Raw genomic sequence first — 17,468 nt, 5'->3', positions numbered from 1 at the left:
AAACTAGTTGTAATCAAGATACTGATTGATACGTACATTATGGTAGTATTTGTACATACGTACATTATGGTAGCATTAAGCATTTGTTTTTTGCTTATCTAACTGGTTTTTATCTTGATTATAGACTAGTTGTAATCAAGATACTGATTGATACGTACATTATGGTAGGAGCACTTTTGTATCAGATGAAAAAACCCAATGAATTTTCTTGTCTGCTTCAAATCTCATCCGGTCATTAGCTACCACGGTGGAAATTTGTGAGTTTGTAAATTGATATAAATCAGTTTATGAATGGGTCATGCACACTGCACTCATGGTGTGTTATTGCTATTTTGTGTTGTGTTTGATTTGTATCTAATGTAAGAACGGCTGTATCCTTTCATATTTGAATTAAAACAACATTCTTATATACGATGAATGTAAACTATGTTTAATTATTTTTAATTCTAAAAGTATATATATATTTTTTTACTTTTTGCAACCTTCCATGTTTTGCTTCTTTTTTTTTTTTTTTTTTTTTTTATCGTTATTTTGCAGTTTGTGAATCTGTTCAATTTATTCAATTTGATTGGAGGGAATAGTTACAATTCAACAGGGAATTGTGTCGTATTCTATCGACATTGGTATTTGTTTAAAAACAAATCTAGTGTTGTTTCATAAGATGTGGGCAGTTGTTATTTTCTCTTCGTTTAAAGTATAAATTTTGTACCTTTTGGGAACTACCTAGCCGTGTAGGGTGTTTTATTTCAGTGATATTCTGATGGTCGTCATCATGTTGGAAGTGTATTCTTTTTTTTTGTAATGAGGTGCGTTTTACATGTGCATTATATTTTAGTATATGTCAAATTCTAGGTAGTCGTAATATGCTTTTTGTGTGCTTCAGTACATTCTGATTATCCGAAATTATTATTGCAGACTAACCCCAGGGGCTCACATCTGGTGAGTATGTGCTTGGCACACACAGGGTCCCGACCTAGATATAATCATTCCATCTTTTTTTTTTTTTTTTTTTTTTTTTTGGTGATTCCCTCCTACCTCTCTCTCCCTCCCTCCCTCCCTCAGGGTACTCAAATTTAATTTGGCTGGTGCAGCTTAAGCCTCAGGCTTCCTTGCACCATATGGCTAATAATAATAATAATATCCTCAAATTTCTCTTTAGAGATATATTATAAATACTATTTGAGCAGAGGAATGTGTAACCTAGAATATGAGAGTAACAATGAAATATTAAATTTGTTTTTATGTTGTTTGAAGTTCAAGGCGCAATCGTCTCGGCGGGTACAATTTTAATAACACGAAATTTGACATTTCTTAGTTTAATATACAGTATATTGACATTTAGTAAGGTTGCAACCTGGCTGAGACCAGAGAAGAGTATTCCTCAGAGTAAATACTTTTTTGATAAAGCTATATTATTTGAATCGAATAACTCTACTGGATAATTACGTTCTTTTCCTTCTTTTTTTTTTTTTTCTAAAGCTTTACATTACATTACACGATTTTCCAGCTTTGGAAAATCGTGTAATGTATACTTGCATGTACAGTAATACTAGGATCATTGTAAATTTTCGTGAATTTAAAGTACTGATTAGCATTGGTAGCGGCATATCATGCAAGAAAGCAAGCTTATACAGCATGAGCAAAAAAAAAAAAAAAAAAACATTTTAATTTCTCTACCTTGAATTTATTTAAGCCATCAACATCTGCAACAACAGATGGAAGTTTGTTCCAGCAATCACCCACTTGCTGGCTAAAGGCAAATTTCCGCACATCTATTCTGCAACTGTCTTTGATAATTTTGAATTTGTGCCCTCTCAAGTGTGAAAAACTGAGGAAGAATCCCGTCAGCATTGAGCTTGCTCAAACCAATCAAAGCTTTTTCACCTCAATTAGATAATCTTGCAGGTGCTTAGTCTCCAGACACTACAATTTGCAGAATTTAGGCCTTTCTTGGCAAGAACGCCCCTTTGTTCCCCTCACCAATCTTGTTGCCCTTCTCTGTATTCATTCCTGCAGCTCTACATCCTTCCTAAAATTAGGTCTCCAGACCTTTATGCAGTATTCAAGGTGTGGCCTGAACATTGCCTTATACAAAGGAAAAATTATAACCTTGTTAACCCTGCTAGCAAAGTTCCTCAAATAGAGACATTGTAGAAATAGCAGAAACATAGTGTGACTGAGACATAAGTGATGCTGAATTTGAATATAGGGAGTACAATGTACGCAGGAAGGACAGCAGAGGTGGAGGGGTTATGCTCTTAGTTAATAAGCATATTAAATCTAAGGCAGTGCATCCAGTTGACATGGGTGAGGAGTGCAATGTTGAGTCAGTTTGGTGTGATATAAGCACTTGGAAAACAAAATTGAGATTAGGAGTGTGTTAGCATTAGTAGAGGCGTATGATGCAAGAAAGCAAGCTTATGCAACATCAGCCAAAAAAAAAAAAACCGCTATCATTTTACCCTTTCATTCGTTCCAAATACCTGTCCAGCTCAGCCTTAAATTTATTTAGGCTATCAACTTCCACAACAAAGGATGGAATCGTCTGTTCCACCAAAGAACTACCCGCTGGCTAAAGGCAAACTTCCGCACATCTATCCTACATCTGGTTTTATCAATTTGAATTTATGCCCTTTCAGGTGATTATTCTGTGCAAGAGGAAAAATCCCATCAGCATTGAGGATGCTCAAACCATTCAAGGCTTCATACACCTCAATCAGATCACCTCACAGGTGCCTAGTCTCCAGACACTGTAATTTGCAAAATTTAAGACTTTCTTCATAAGAGCAACCCTTTGTTCCATTCAATAATCTTGTTGCCCTTCTCTCTACTCGTTCCAAAAGCTCTACATTCTTATTAAAATGAGTCCTCCAGACCTGTATACAGTACTCAAGATGTGGTCTAATCATTGCCTTATACAAGGGAATAATCACCTCCTTATCCCTGCTAGAAAAATTCCTGTATATCATTGACAAGACACTATGAGCTACTCTTGCAGACCGTCTGCACTGCTCAGAAAACTTCATATCTGCCTGCACAATTACCCCTAGGACCTTTTCGTTCTCTACCTACTGTCAGAGTAGTACCACAGAGTTGATACGTCACTCTGGGGTTACTGCTTCCCATATGTAGTACTTTATATTTGTCAATGTTAAATTTCATTTGCCACCTCTCATCCCATCTTCTCAACTTTTCTAATCCTGTTACAGAGGCATACTGTCATTAGTTTCCTTAACAACCCTGCCAGCTTTCGTATTGTCTGCAACCTTGGACATTAAGCTTGATATACCATCATCAGTATCATTTTATAAAGACAGAAAACAACAATGGACCCAACACCGAACCCTGAGGTACTCCACTAATAACATTATTCCATGATTAGCAGTGTCCATTAATTACCACTCTCTGTCTTCTGCCACTCAACCATCCCTTTATCCATAGCAACAATTTGCCACCAATGCCACACTGCTCCAATTTGTGCAGCAGTCTTATAAGTGCAACAGTATCAAAAGCCTTTCTAAGATCCAAATATATAATATCAAAGTTATTCCCTGCATCCAATTATCCAATCAAATTGATCAGGCAAGACTTCCCCTTAACAAAACCATGCTGTTTCCGAGCTATAACTGAAGTCTTGTCTAGATGATCCTGCAGTGCTTCTTTAACCAGTGTCTCCATTAATTATCCTGGAACAGAAGTTCAACTCACAGTTCTATAATTGTGTGAGCCTTTGATCCTCCTTTGTGAATTGGGGTCACATTTGCACATCTCCACTCTATGGGTACCTCCCATTTGTCCCAGGAAGCTCTCATAATTATGGCTAAGGGTTTGCTTACTTCCTTTGCTGCCTCCTTTAATATAACTGGATAGATCCCATCCACCCCAGGTGCCTTTCTTGTGTTTATCTTCAACAACTCCTCCACTTGACTCTCAGTTATTACAATATTATATAGCTTACTCCCAGAGTTGAATACACCTCTGCCATTCCGCTCACTGAATAACTTCTAATGTGTGAATGTCTATTCAAAATATTCATTTAATTTGTTAGCTACCTGAGCAGGATCATCAACAGTTGAACCATCGATATCAAGTGGACCAATCTGATTCATCCCATTCCTTCTAGAGTTTACATAAGTAAAGAACTCTTTTTTTTTTTTTTTTTTTTGCATCCCTTGCCAAAAATTTCTCGTAATCTGCCATCACTTGCATAACCTCCTTTATTACTTGGTTACAGATCAACTTATATCTATCATAGGCTTATGTGTCACGTGTTAATTTATATGTATCCCATGCATTTTCTTCTCTGCCATATGTCTCATTAGTTCATCTGACATCCATTTAGGCCTGAACCTTGAACAATATTTCTTAGTTGGTATGTAAAGCCTAGTAGCTTCCAAGATAAGTTCTTTGAATGCTTCACATTTTGAATTTGATGTTGGTAACATCATCAGTTGGTCCCACTGTATAGAATTTAAATACTATCTCAGACCATCGTAGTCACCTTTACGAAAGCAATAACCCTTCCCTTTACCCCTGATGGTAGTTACTTCCTTGAGTAAATCCCACATCAACACACTGTGATCACTGCCACCTAGTGGTTCCTGTATCTGCAGATTCTTAAAGCATGAAGAATCACTACTGATAATCAAATCAAGAGTATTACTCCCTCTAGTTGCCTCCCGAACATGCTGATGTAGAAAACGATCATCAGCATGTTGATGTAGAAAACGATCATCCAAGAAATCCACAAAAGCCTTGCTAGTGTGTGAGTGACCAACCCACTAACTCCAGTCAATATCTGGGAAATTAAAATTCCCCATTATAGGACTCTCTGATTTACTGGCCCACTCTATTTCCCTGTACAGTTTCTTATTATACCCATCAGAGTCATTGGGCCTATAAAGGTAAAGTGCAGCCATTATCAACCCACTGCAGGATGGAAGCCTCCTCATCAATTCATGCTGAGGGAAATGGACCATAATCTGCCACTCTGGTCCAATGCGGGTTGGCAGATCGACCGTATTCAGCAGTCAGGGGCTTGAACCCCGGTCTACTCAATGAGCATGTGCTACTGCACTCCCGCTCCTGACCACTCGGCTACATTGCCTATAGCACACTGCTACTCTCAATTTTGATCTCACAATGCTTATGTCACACCAAACTGAGTCGCCACTGCACTGTCCAGCGATGTCGACTGGCTTCACTTCCTTGGATTTTATGTGTTTCTTAACTAATAGCATAACCCTTCCTCCCTTCCTATCCTGTCTATCCTTTCTGTAGACATACTCCCCAAATTCCAGTTCTGCATTCCTTATATACATGTGACACGACGTCTCTGATATCCCAACAATATCCACCTTTGATGCTTCGAGCAATACCTCAAATACATCAAATTTATTTACTAAACTCCTAGCATTGGTGTACACCCAAGTATACATGCACCTGTTCTTTTTCTTAGCTACCCTAACACAACCATGTGTTTACTTGTACCGCAATGACTCCCAGCAGTCTCTGAAATATCCTGCATCTTGTTTTTCAGGCTTCTGCTCATTCCAATAGAAGCAGTGCAATAATCACTTTCACCTCTGCTAGTGGCTACTGTTAATCTATTAGTCCTTTTATTCCCCGAAGCTAGCAGTTTTCCGACCCACCTAACAGTGCCTCGATAGCATCAGCAAATATTCTTGCACCCTTTCTATTTAAGTGTATCCCATCCCTGTAGAAGCAGTCCCTTTTGTTAACAAGTAGAGACCAGGCTGAAAAAAATTCTACCCCTTGAGCCTTGCACAATCTTTCCAGGGCCGAATTGATCGACAAGGCTCTCATCATATTCTCCCTCCTATCATGTCTGGGCAGAATTGCAGACACTTTTAAATTCAACCCTAATTCAAGGCTTTTTTTCAACAGTGACCTGTACTTCTTAAGTAAATCTGCCGGTCTCCTACTCTTAATATCATTAGTGTCAACATGTACAACTATATCAGCTTTTGTGCCCTTAAAAGATGATATCCTTTCTGCATCATCATCAATCTTTGCCCCTGGCAAACATACCCTGGGGGGTGCCTCCGTAGCCAGGTGGGTAGGAGCAGCAGTGCATAGCACATGCTTCTTGATTAGACTGTCATTTGAGCGCGTGACCACCAAATACGGAGGATGCGCAAAGGTCAGAGAATGACCACCCCATATCCCCAGAGCAATATGGCCTTAGTTGCTAATGCTCCTAAAAACCAAATAACAACAACAACAACAACATACCCTGGTCCTGTTCCACGTATCCTTTTTACAAAGCATGTTCCCCGTTTCCCTGACAAATATTCACCAACAACTATTAGTTCCTGTGGGACCAGCGCATTCTGCCTTGGGGGTTGCCGCTGTGTTGCGTGATGACTAAGTGCAAGCTCTGGTGTTGATTTGGGCAGCTGAGAGCTCGATGGGCCCCTTAATAAATAAATATAGTCTAACTTTTACTGCAGTGATTTCTGAAATTATATTTTTTTCATTTTTCATGCAGAAATTGTACGAGAACACCTTTACAACTACTTTGGTTTTTTCTTCAAGAGTGGCGTGAAACTATACGAACAAAAGGACAACACTTTTTAGTTTCGGATTACTTATTTTCCTTCTCCCACTAGTTCAATAAATACATCTTCTATTAGCCTCTGGGGTTGGGAATATTCATAATAATAACCCAACACACCAACCGATGTTACAGACAGTGTTATGCTCATCAAAACAATGCTGTAAATAAAATAAAATAAAATTCCAATAAAAACTGACTGTACAATATAATATGAATTCAAACTGCAAAGAACTATTTACAACAAAACAATGTATATGAAACACAGGATGACAAAAGCACTAAAACACCGCAGCCCTCAGAGGCACCCCCTCTCCAACAGTGAGGCTCACACACCGCACATCCCCAAATATCAGCAGGCTCACGGTCAGCATGTGGTTCCACAGGAGTATGCGCTGCCCATGCTCTTGTGGAACCATGCTCTGAGAACCGTGGGCCCGCTGACATTCAAGGATGTGCCGCCTGATAAGCCCCACTTCCGAAAAATGAGGCGGACGCCTCCGAAAGCCATGGCACTTCAGTGCCCCCATTATCCCGTGTCTCATCCACATTGCTCTACTGTAAACAACTCTTTGCAGTTCACATTCATATTGTATCGTACAGTCAGTCTTTATCAGTTTTTATTGGAATTTTATTTTATTTTATTTACAACACCATTCCAATAAACAACACCATCCAAAACATTGCCCGGTGCATTGTGCAATTATTATGAATATCAATATATACAATAAATATCTACCATCATACCTCAGTTTTCTTTGAAATATAGTTTTTATATAGTAAAAATGATAACACAAAACACCATATTCTCTCAAGATGATTGCTTCACTGTGGAAAGCGAGATATTATATGTAGTTTCACAAACTGCAAAGCATGCACCAAATTTGAAGAAAATTTGATAAAGTAACAATATTGAATATTTTATGAAAATCTAAACACAAAAACGGTATTAGACAGAAGATACCTGTTGAATTTCTGTAGATTAATTTTCAGAAAATTACATGTAGAGGAAGCTTTTTCCAGAAAGCTGCAGTTGAAGAATAAATGGGGAAGAAGAAAAGTTGCTGTGCGAGTTTGAAATTGGGAAGTAAATGGACGTTGACTGATTACGGCATAAGTTTGGAAAAGAGAGAGAAGGGGGGTTAAGAGGTATTACAGAAGCCAATTCAGAAGAACAGTGCTCGTGGAAGTATCTATAGCATGTTCGTGAGACAGACAGTGCAGCAACTTTGTAAGACGTGATATTAACTAAACTGAGTACCCTCTTTTGAATGGAGTTTAGAAGCCTGAAAGTTTAAGGCCTACCAGAGATCTGGGAACAATATTCCATGGTAGGGCAGATTAGAGATTTGTACAGAGTGAGTTGTTTCGAAAAATACTGCAGAGAATAAAAAAGAAAACTCATTTTATAAATGCAGACAAAACAATATTTATGACGTGCTTAAACCGAGGAAGATTGAAGTGAGGGTAATCCCTAATAGAGATGTGATCTTGTCTAAAAATCTGTGTCATCGGAGATAAGCATATATTAGTAGAATCATTTTGCATGATATGAAATAGAATTTAGTTTTAGAAGGATTGAAATTAACTAATTTATCTTTGCCCCACTGAAGAATTGCATAGATTGGCATTTAAAGAATTGTTGAATACTGTTTGTGCAGGGAAAGGTTTCTCAAATTGGAAGGTGGAATGCTGTGCACTACATCAGCAAAACTAGAATTTCTAGTAAGTGGAAAAGTTTTTAATATTCAAGAGGAAAACAGTGGGAAAAAGAATTGAACATTAGCATTAGTAGAATTGAACATTAGCATTAGCAAATGATACCAGAAAGAAAGCTTATACAGCATCAGCAAAAAAAAAAAAACCCACACACTTTCCATTGCACCTCTCCACTTGCTCCAAAAGTCTGTTCAGTTCTTCCTTGATAAGCTATCAACTTCCACAACGATAGAGGGAAGTTGGTTCCAACAATCAACCAACCACTGGTAAAGACAAACTTCCACACATCTATTCTGCAACAGTCTTTCCTCAATTTAAATTTATGCCCCCTCAAGTGTGTAATCTAAGCAAGAGAAAGAATCCCATGATCACTGAGCACTGAGCTTGCTCAACCCATTCAAATCCTTATACGCATCAATCAGATCACCCAGAAAGTGCCTAGTCTCTAGATGCTGCAATTTGCAGAACTAAAGCCTTTCTTGATAAGTGAAATCTTTTGTTCCTTCACCAATCTTGTTGCCCTTCTCTGTACTCATTCCAGCAGCTCTACATACTTCCTAAAATGAGGCCTCCTGACCTGTATGCAGTACTCAAGGTGTGGCCTGACTATCACCTTATACCAGCGATTTCCAAACTGGGAGGCGTGGACTAGTGCAAAAGGAGGTGCGAAAAGTTTAACAGAAATGTAATTTTCATAGCATAACATATATAAATAAAAAAATATATACATATAAACTTTCATAACATAACATTAAATTTTATAACCTATTTTTTAAAGCATTTACCGCCACCTATGATGAGAGTATATGATGAGAGCCTTGTCGATCAATTCGGCCCTGGAGGGATTGTGCAAGGCTCAAGGGGTAGAATTTTTTTCAGCCTGGACTGTACTTGTTAACAGGAGAGATTGCTTCTACAGGGATGGGATACACTTAAATAGAAAGGGTGCAAGAATTTTTGCTGATGCTGTCGAGGCAGTGTTAGGTGGGTCGGAAAACTGCTAGTTGGGGGGGATACAAGGACTAATAGATTAACAGTAGCCACTGGCAGAGGTGGAAGTGATTCTTGCACTGCTTCTATTGAAATGAGCAGAAGTCTGAAAAACAAGATGCAGGATATTTCAGAGACTGCTGGTAGTCATTGCGTTACAAGTAAACACATGGGTTGTGTTAGGGTAGCTAAGAATAGAAACAGGTGCATGTATACCTGCGTGTACACCAATGCTAGGAGTTTGGTAAATAAATTTGAGGAATTTGAGGTATTGCTCAAAACATCAAAAGCAGATATTGTTGGGATATCAGAGACGTGGTGTCACACAGATATAAGTAATGCGGAACTGGAATTTGGGGAATACAATGTGTATAGAAAGGATAGACAGGACAGGAGGGGAGGAGGGGTTATGCTATTAATTAAGAAACACATAAAGTCCAAGGAAGTGAAGCCAGTCGACATCGATGGACAGGGCAGTGCCGAATCAGTTTGGTGTGACATAAGCATAGGGAAATCAAAATTGAGAGTAGGAGTGTGCTATAGGCCTAATGACTCTGATGAGTATAATAAGATATTGTACAGGGAAATAGAGTGGGGCAGTAAATCAGAGAGTCTTATAATGGGAGATTTTAATTTCCCAGATATTGACTGGAATTTGTGGGTTGGTCACTCGCACACTAGCAAGGCTTTTGTGGATTTATTGGATGATTGTTTTCTACACCAGCATGTTCGTGAGGCAACAAGAGGGAGCAATACTCTTGATCTGATTATCAGTAGTGACTCTTCATGCATTAAGAACCTGCAGATAAATGAACCACTAGGTGGCAGTGATCACAGTGTGTTGAAGTGGGATTTACTCAAGGAGGTAACTACCATCAGAGGTAAAGGGAAGGGTTTTTGTTTTCGTAAAGGCGACTATGATGGTCTGAGACAGTATTTAAATTCTATACAGTGGGACCAACTGATGATGTTACCAACAGCAAACTCAAAATGGGAAGCATTCAAGGAACTAATCTTGGAGGCTACCAGGCTTTACATACCAACTAAGAAATATTGTTCAAGGTTTAGGCCTAAATGGTTGTCAGATGAACTAATGAGACATGTGGCAGAGAAGAAAAATGCATGGGATACATATAAATTAATGGGTGACATGGAAGCCTATGATAGATATAAGTTGGTCTGTAACCAAGTCACAAAGGAGATTAGGCAGGCAAAGGCAGACTACGAAAAATCCTTGGCAAAGGATGCAAAGAAAAACAGAAAAGAGTTCTTTACATACTTGAACTCGAGAAGGAAAGGGATGAATCAGATTGGTCTACTGGATATTGATGGTTCAACAGTTGAGGATCCTGCTCAGGTGGCTAACAATCTAAACGAGTATTTTGCATCTACATTCACGCATGAGGAGTTATTCAGGAAGGAGAATGATGTAGGTAAAGTAAACATTGGCAGTGAGCTGGATGATTTTGTAATAACTGAGAGGAAAGTGGAAGAGAGATTGTTGAGGATAAACATAAAAAAGGCACCTGGGGTGGATGGGATCTATCCAGTTATATTAAAGGAGGCAGCAAAGGAAGTATGCAAACCCCTAGCCATAATTATGAGAGCTTCTTTGGACTCAGGGGAGGTACCCATAGACTGGAGATGTGCAAATGTAACCCCAATTCACAAAGGAGGATCAAAGGCTGACACAAGTAATTATAGACCTGTTAGTTTAACTTCTGTTCCAGGTAAATTAATGGAGGCACTGGTTAAAGAAGCACTGCAGGATCATCTAGACAAGAATTCAGTTATAGCTCAGACGCAGCATGGTTTTGTTAAGGGCAGGTCTTGCCTGACCAATTTGATTGGATACTATGATGTAGTCACAAAAGAACTGGATGCAGGGAATAACTTTGATATTATATATTTGGATCTTAGAAAGGCTTTTGATACTGTTGCACATGGAAGACTGCTGCACAAATTGGAGCAGTGTGGCATTGGAGGCAAATTGCTGCTATGGATAAGGGGATGGTTGAGTGGCAGAAGACAGAGAGTGGTAATCAATGGACACTGCTCAACGTGGACTAATGTTATTAGTGGAGTTCCTCAAGGTTCAGTGTTGGGTCCGTTGTTGTTTTCGGTGTTTATGAATGATATTGATGATGGGATATCAAGTTTAATGTCCAAGTTTGCAGATGATACAAAGGTTGGCAGGGTCGTCAAGGACACTACTGACGCTATGCTGCTGCAACAGGATCTGGAAAGGTTGAACAGATGGGCTGAGAGGTGGCAAATGAAGTTTAACATTGACAAATGTAAAGTACTGCATATGGGAAACAGTAACCCCAGAGCAACGTATCAACTCTGCGGTACCACACTGACAGTGGTGGAGAATGAAAAGGACCTGGGGGTAATTGTGCAGGGAGATATGAAGTTCTCTGAGCAGTGCAGACGAGCTGCAAGAGTAGCTCATGGTGTCTTGTCAATGATATACAGGAATTTTTCTAGCAGGGATAAGGAGGTGATTATTCCCTTGTATAAGGCAATGGTTAGGCCACATCTTGAGTACTGTATACAGGTCTGGAGGCCTCATTTCAAGAAGGATGTAGAGCTGCTGGAACGGGTACAGAGAAGGGCAACAAGATTAGTAAATGGAACAAAGGGTTGCTCTTACGAAGAAAGGCTTAAGTTTTGCAAATTACAGAGTCTGGAGACTAGGCACCGGCGAGGTGATCTGATAGAGGTGTATAAGGCCTTGAATGGTTTGAGCATGCTCAATGCCAATGGGATTCTTCATCTTTCTCAGAATAATCACCTCAGAGGGCATAAATTCAAATTGAGGAAGGACGGATGTCAGATAGATGTGCGGAAATTTGCCTTTGGCCAGCGGGTGGTTGGTTGGTGGAACCGACTTCCATCACTTGTTGTTGAAGTTGATAGCCTAAACAAATTTAAAGCTCAACTGGACAGGTATTTCGAACGAACGGAGGGGTGAAATGGGAGAGGGTTTTTTTTTTTTTTTTTGGGCTGATGCTGAATAAGCTTGCTTTCTTGCATCGTATGCCTCTACTAATGCTAATGCTAATGCTAACCTATCTCACTCTAACTTCGATATAAACATGAGAAACATTTATTTGGAAAAAAAATATTATATTTGCTGAAATGGATTGATATGATGTAATGTAATATAATTTAGTGCATACTATGTATGACATATATAGGTAGATTGTTGGGCTTTATTAATATATTTTCTCTCAGACCTCATTATTGTACAGCAGCATTGTTCATATTGTTAGCTTATCATATAAAACTGCCACAGTAAGTTGGAGGATTATGCTATTGTAAAAAAAAAATTAAATTAACAAAAAAAAAAAAAAAAATAAAGATCGTACGTAACTGAGACTCCTGTAAAGTTAGTAGCGGTATATAAATGTTACCATTATAGTTTTTCATTGAGGAAACTAACATTGTAAAAGAAAATGAACTGAATCCATGTGGCTTGTTGAATGAGAATTAACCTTTGTTCACTAGTTCTCAATTTAAGAAAGGTGGACACATGGTATCTGTGTGATATCATTTTTTGCTTTAATTATTAAAAATAAATTTAACATTTTTACTGAATTGAAAACCAGTCTTTTAGTATGATTTTTCTAAACCCAATTAAAAAATATGAAACAAAAATAAATGAGAGAAACCAATAATAAATAAAGTTATCATATTTTTTAGAATTTAAGGTAACTGATCTTCCAGATTGAAATCTATGTGCTTTCGTGACATTTGGCTGATGCAACATGAATGTCTATTTTTACCAGTTATTTGCATTTAGTTGGTAAAATCAGAGACCACCAAGATTAGGCACGTTTTGCTGGTGTCTTCCAGATGCCATGTGGGATTGGGAATTGCCTAGAAGGAAGGTGATGATTCTTTTGGTTGTCTTGTATCTGTTTAGATTGCCACACAAGAATGTAATGTCTAATAATTCATAGTATATTGAAATGAAAACAGAAAATACTGGATAACCAGTTAGAGAATAATGGTGGAAAAAAGCACATGAGAAGATTTAATGATTTATAATAGAGAAATTTAAAAAACTGGTATCTGTTCGATGCCTTTCTAGCAGTGGATGGTGAAATTACAAGGCAGAATGTTCTGAAAGAAAACAATTCATTTATAAACTCAATTTAATGTGCAGCAAATGCTGATACTCCCACAAATTTTTCTGTATAAGAATGCCCTAAATTTATCACAATGCTAAATATTTTACGTGCTTATGGTGAAAACAATTTTCTGACATAGAAAAAGAAGAGGCGGTTTGGGAGAAGGACATGAAGAGATAACTGTATTTGAAGACTGTATAATTAGTCTTCAAAACAGATTTGAGGGAGATCATGAACTCACGTAGAAAAGCAACAAATGCAGCACTTTATAAATGAATACCTGATATCAGTTGCTTATATAAAGGGCCACCTTAAAACCACATATGAACCCCTGCTTAAAACCACCTAGTATTTCTAAATGTTTCACCCATTGCTCAAAGACAGTGTTGTGTTCAGGTAAGCTGTTTGGTTGGTGGTACCCTCAGAATTGTGAACTGAGCAAGTGCATGACTGACACTGCAGCCCACATAACGTGGTGGGTTATTATATGAGAATATAGAATACCCTTTGAGAATATTCTATATTCTCAAAGAATTAAATGTTCTAGAAATAAATACTGAATTTTTGCATTTTACATTCAGTGTTGGAGCTTCATATTATTATCATTCCTGAACATCTGCATCATTTAATTTGGCATTAGCATTGTTGAATGATGCAAGAAAACAAACTAATATACATCAACAAAAAAAAACAAAGGACCCCCCTCTCATTTCACCTATTCATTCCCTCCAATAGTTGGTCTAGTTCTTTCTTGAATTTATTTAATCTATCAATTTCCACAACAACAGATGGAAGTGCGTTCCATGAATCAACCACCTGCTGGCTAAAGGCAAACTTCCACACATCTATTCTGCAATCATCCGTCCTGAATTTTAATTTGTGCCCACTCGTGTATGGTCTCAGCAAGAGGAAGAATCCCATCAGCATTGAGCTTGCTCAATCCATTCAAAGGCCTAAGTACCTCACTCAGATCACCTTACTGGTGCCTAGTCTCCAGATGCTGCAATTAGCAGGACTGAAGCCTTTCTTGGTAATAGTAGTGGCATACTTGCATTTTATGGGGTTTATCAATGCACCTGATGCCAGTCTTTCCAATCTAGATTTAGTGTATTGTGTGACATACATACTCCCTGAAGGTATCTCCACTTTGTCGTAGTGGTGGGGCTTGTGTGGCAAACGATCCTGTGAGCTAAAATGGCAGTAGTCTTACTACCAGCAGGGTCTCCCATGCCGGACAGGTTAAAGTTTGACAGACTACCCTGTCCTTCAGATTGGGGGTTGGGCATGGTGCTAACAATCCCACTCCAGAAAACAAACAACGTTACGAAACCTCGAAGAAATAGCCGGACTGTCTCAGATGGAATTCGACCCAAGCATGCCAAAAGAATTAAAGAGATTTTTGTAGTTACGTGGAATGTCCAAAGTTTGTACCAACCAGGAACAAACAGGAAATTGGAGAAAGAATTGAAGAGATATAACATAAGTGTAGTAGCATTATAAGAGATAAGGTGGAGAAACAGAAATTATAGACCTATGAGACTACAGCCTAATAAATAGTGGAAGCAGAGACAAACATTCTGGGCCGACCGGGCTAGCTGGGTAGGTAAAGTGCCTGCCTGGCAACCCAAAGGTCGCTGGTTCGAATCCCGCCTCGGGCTTGGATCAGAGTAAATGCAAAAACCTTTGGGAGGTGCATTATTGGCCACAGAAGCTGATGCGCCAACAACTAACAAAAATTAAAAAAATTAATTACAACATTCTGGGGACAGGCTTTATGATTAAGAAGGACACTAAAGCACGAATGATGAGTTTACAGTGTAATCAATGAAAGAATATGTACGCTAAGGCTTGGGGGGGGGGGTGGTCTTTTTTAACACATTCATGATCAGTGTATGTGCTCCGACAGAAGATGCAGAGCATGAAGCAAAGGATGCCTTTTACAAAGCACTAGAGAGAACATTAGATGAGGCCCCAAGACACGATATTAAACTTATCCTTGGAAATTTCAATGCCAAAGTAGTGAGAGAGGAAGTGCACATACCAACTATAGGAAGAAATAGCTTATATGAAACAAGTAATGAAAATGGGGTAAGGCTAATAGACTTTGTAAGAGGGAAAGGCTTGAGTATTAGTAGCACAAATTTTCCATATAAGAATATCCACAAAGAAACTTGGATATCACCTGATGGTGTCACATTTTTTTTTTATGAAAACCCCAAACACGAAAGGTATCAAAACCTATAGTACTTTGTACCGTGCATGGGTTGAAGGAGAAGTATGGGGGGAGGGGGATGCCAGAAACTTTGCTCTAGAGACTAAACATGGGTTTCACCACTTCAAGCCTCCAATAAGCAAAGTAGTGGTATTTCACCGGTTGATGAAAGTCATCTACCACCTGAAGAACCATATGTAATCAAATCATCTACCACATGTAATCAAATAGATCACATCCTTATTAATACCCGTCATGTTACTGATGTGAGAAGTTACGGGGGGGGTGCCCCTCTGTAACTCCTCACATCAGTGGCATCAGTATTCGGACCATTTTATGGTATGGTGCTGTCTGCGAAATAGGCTCTCAAAGGTATATAGAGGGAAAGGAGAGACAACAAAAAAGATATCAACCAGATAAGCTTAAAGAAGATGAAGATACTAAAGAAAGATTTAGAATTAAAGTCGAGGAACAACTGGAGAAACACCAACACCAGGATGGTGAGCCCATCAATAAAAAAATGGGAAGATATTAAGGAAGCACTGAGTGTTGCAGCAGAAGAGGCACTTGGAGTGGAACAAAAAAGAGTGAGAAATGACTGGTTCGATCAGGACTGTGAGAAGATCCTGGAAGAACGAAACCAAACTAGGCAGAATGTTACAGAGAGGAACTAGAAAGAATACTGAGGATTACAGGGTCAAAAGAGCTGAAGCAAAGTCAGTATGTAGACAAAAGAAAAGAGAATGGGAAAAGAAAAGATTAGAAAAAATGCAAGAAGAATACGACAGAGGGCAGATGAGGAAATTCTATAAAGAAGTAGGAAACGTAACAAAAGGTTTCCAACCCTGTCTTAACCTGTGTAAGAATAAGAAAGGAGAAATAGTGGGGGGTAGTGGAGATCACAGAAGTTTGGAAGGAGCATTTTAATTCCTTAATAAAGAACAAGCACGCCCAGAAGAAATTGTATAAGAGAAAGAAAAAACAGATAATGTTGAAAGGTATCTTGGGCCCATACTCACATCTGATGAGTATGGGCTTGGCACACCCAGGGTCGTGAGCTGGATATCATCATTCTTCTCTTTCTTAAGAGGAAATCTTGTCTGACCAATATGGCTGGATAACTGCAATGTGGTCACACTAAGGAACTGGATGCAAAAAATAATTGTGATGTATACCTGGATTTCAGGAAAGATTTTGACACTGTTACACATAAGACTGCTGTACAAATTGGAGCAGTGTGGCTCACATCTGGTGAGTATGGGCTTGGCACACATTCTTTCAGGTCCTGAGCTGGATATCATCATTCTTCTCTTTTTTGGTGATTCCCTTCTACTTCTGATTTTCTCTCTATTTCTGTCAGGGTAATTCAGAAATAAGCCTCAGGCTTCCTTGCACCATATGATATAATAATATGCCTTTATCAATATTATTTATAAATAAAGAAAACAACAATGGGCTTAAAACCAAACCCTGGGGGACTCCACTAATAGCAGTAGTTGCCAAAGAGCAATGTTCCTTGAGTACTACTTTCTTCTCCCACTGAACCATCCCTTTATCCATAGCAGAAATTTGCCCTTAATGCCACACTGCTCCAATTTGTACAGCAGTCTTATGTGTAACAGTGTCAAAATCTTTCCTGAAATCCAGGTATATATCACAATTATTTTTTGCATCCAGTTCCTTAGTGTGACCACATCGTAGTATCCAGCCATATTGGTCAGACAAGATTTCCTCTTAAACCATGCTGTGTCTGAATTATTACTGCAGTCTTGTCTAGCTGATCCTGCAATGTTTCTTTAACCAGTGACTTTATTTTCCCTGGAACAGAAGT

General features: G+C 38.7%; 1 protein-coding gene across 6 annotated transcripts in view; it reads left to right on the top strand.

The window, feature by feature from the left end:
- Positions 1-238: 238 nt before the first annotated feature.
- Positions 239-17,468, top strand: part of Ask1 (apoptotic signal-regulating kinase 1) — an 843,483-nt gene continuing 826,253 nt past the window's right edge. For 5 of the 6 annotated variants that reach the window (XM_090379010.1, XM_090379014.1, XM_090379011.1 and 2 more), the window contains exon 1: positions 601-806. The gene's annotated coding sequence lies outside the window, so the exon portion shown is untranslated. Of the gene's footprint in view, positions 258-600; positions 807-17,468 lie in introns of those variants that run through there. The other variant, XM_090379009.1, reaches the window with a different exon arrangement.

The sequence above is a fragment of the Mastigoproctus giganteus genome, chromosome 8, assembly GCF_048544385.1.
Source record: "Mastigoproctus giganteus isolate SK-2022 chromosome 8, ASM4854438v1, whole genome shotgun sequence".
Taxonomy (NCBI): Eukaryota; Metazoa; Arthropoda; class Arachnida; order Uropygi; family Thelyphonidae; genus Mastigoproctus; species Mastigoproctus giganteus.
Note: the sequence above shows the minus strand (reverse complement) of the source record. Positions and strands in the feature narration are given on the sequence as shown.